Source organism: Arachis stenosperma, chromosome 1, assembly GCF_014773155.1.
Source record: "Arachis stenosperma cultivar V10309 chromosome 1, arast.V10309.gnm1.PFL2, whole genome shotgun sequence".
Taxonomy (NCBI): Eukaryota; Viridiplantae; Streptophyta; class Magnoliopsida; order Fabales; family Fabaceae; genus Arachis; species Arachis stenosperma.
This window is the reverse complement of record NC_080377.1, coordinates 73,113,156-73,114,862: the sequence shown is the minus strand read 5'-3', so window position 1 is coordinate 73,114,862 and position 1,707 is coordinate 73,113,156.

The window sequence follows — 1,707 nt, the reverse complement described above, 5'->3', positions numbered from 1 at the left end:
CCATATGATTCATGTCATTTTGCAAAACAAAAGAGGTTTTTTTTTTTCGAATAGTTTGAGCAAACAATGCTGACATTTGGGGGCCTATTGCCACAACATCTACTAGGTCTGGTCATAGATATTTTTTAACCATTGTTAAGGATAGGAGTAGGTTTACTTGGATTTTCTTTATGAAAAATAAATCTGAAACTCGCTCCCTTTTAAAGAATTTTGTTGAAATGATTTATACACAAAAGAGAATCATGGTAAAAGCCATTAGAATTGATAATGGCCAAGAATTTTTGATGACTTCTTTCTATCAAAAGAAAGGAATTTTACATCAAAGAAGTTGTGTGAAAACACCACAACAAAATGAAATTGTTGAAAGAAAGCATCAAGATATTTTAAATGTAGCTAGGACTCTCATATTTGCTTCTAATCTTCCAAATTATTTTTTGCATTATGCAATGGCTCATGCTATTTACATAATTAATAGAGTAACCCAAGTTACATTTAAACATAGTCCATATAAGATTTTTAATGGCAACATTCCAGAATTAACATCTCTAAAGGTTTTTGGTTGTTTAGCCTTTGCTTCTACTTTATATGCTCATCGAAAGAAATTGGATCATAGAGCATAAAAGTGTGTCTTTCTTGGATATAAATCAGGGACAAAAGGCTATATTTTACTTGATATTAAAATCAAATAGGTTGTTATTTCTCGAAATGTTATTTTCTATGAATCCTATTTTTCTTTCAAAGAGATTTTGTCTTCAAATGATCAATCTTTAGGCACTAAAAATTCGTACTCTCAAAATATGTACTCTCAAAATTCTAATGCTTCTCATCTTGAAATGAATTTTCATTCAGATCCTTTTTGCAGTAGTGAAACATCAAATAAATTGCTTAATTTGGACACTCTTTTTAATTTCAAAAATAATTCACTAACAAGATCAAGAGACTTGCATTCTAATAAAGAAATTTTCGTTTTTGAACTTCATGCATCTGCATCTAATTCTCATGCATCATCCTCTCCTAATTCTCACTCACTTGAACTTGCATCTCATGATTTTCTTTTGGCCAACCTTCCAATTTTGAAGCAAATAATTTGAATCCTGCAGCATTATTAAGTAATCCAAACATCACATCTGATGCTAATAAACTTAGAAGATCATGCAGGCAAAGAAAACAGCCATCCTATTTGCAAGAGTATCAGTGCATGCATGTCAATATTTCGGCTTAGCAATCTCCAACTTCCTTTGAAGTGAAGTATCCAATCTCTAACTATGTATCTTACAACACATTGTCAATAAGGCATAAAATTTTTTTAGCTACTATATCCTCCACCACAGAACCAATAAGTTGTGAAGAGGCCATCCTCTATGACAGTGTAAGGCAACAAGTGCTGAATTGAAGGCTCTTGAGGAGAATAAAACATGGAAACTGACTTCCTTTCCTTTTGGAAAGAAGGCAATCAGTTGCAAATGGATTTTCAAGATCAAGTTCAAACCCAATGGTGAGGTAGAACGCCATAAGGCAAGGCTCGTTGCAAGAGGCTTCACTCAAACGGCAAGTTTTGACTACTTTGATAACTTTAGTCCAGTCATCAAACTCACTACTTTAAGAATGCTTTTGGCTATTGCTGCTACTAAAGGATGGTATGTCCACCAGTTGGACGTCAATTCTGCTTTTCTCCATGGAGATTTACCAGAAGAGGTGTATATGAAA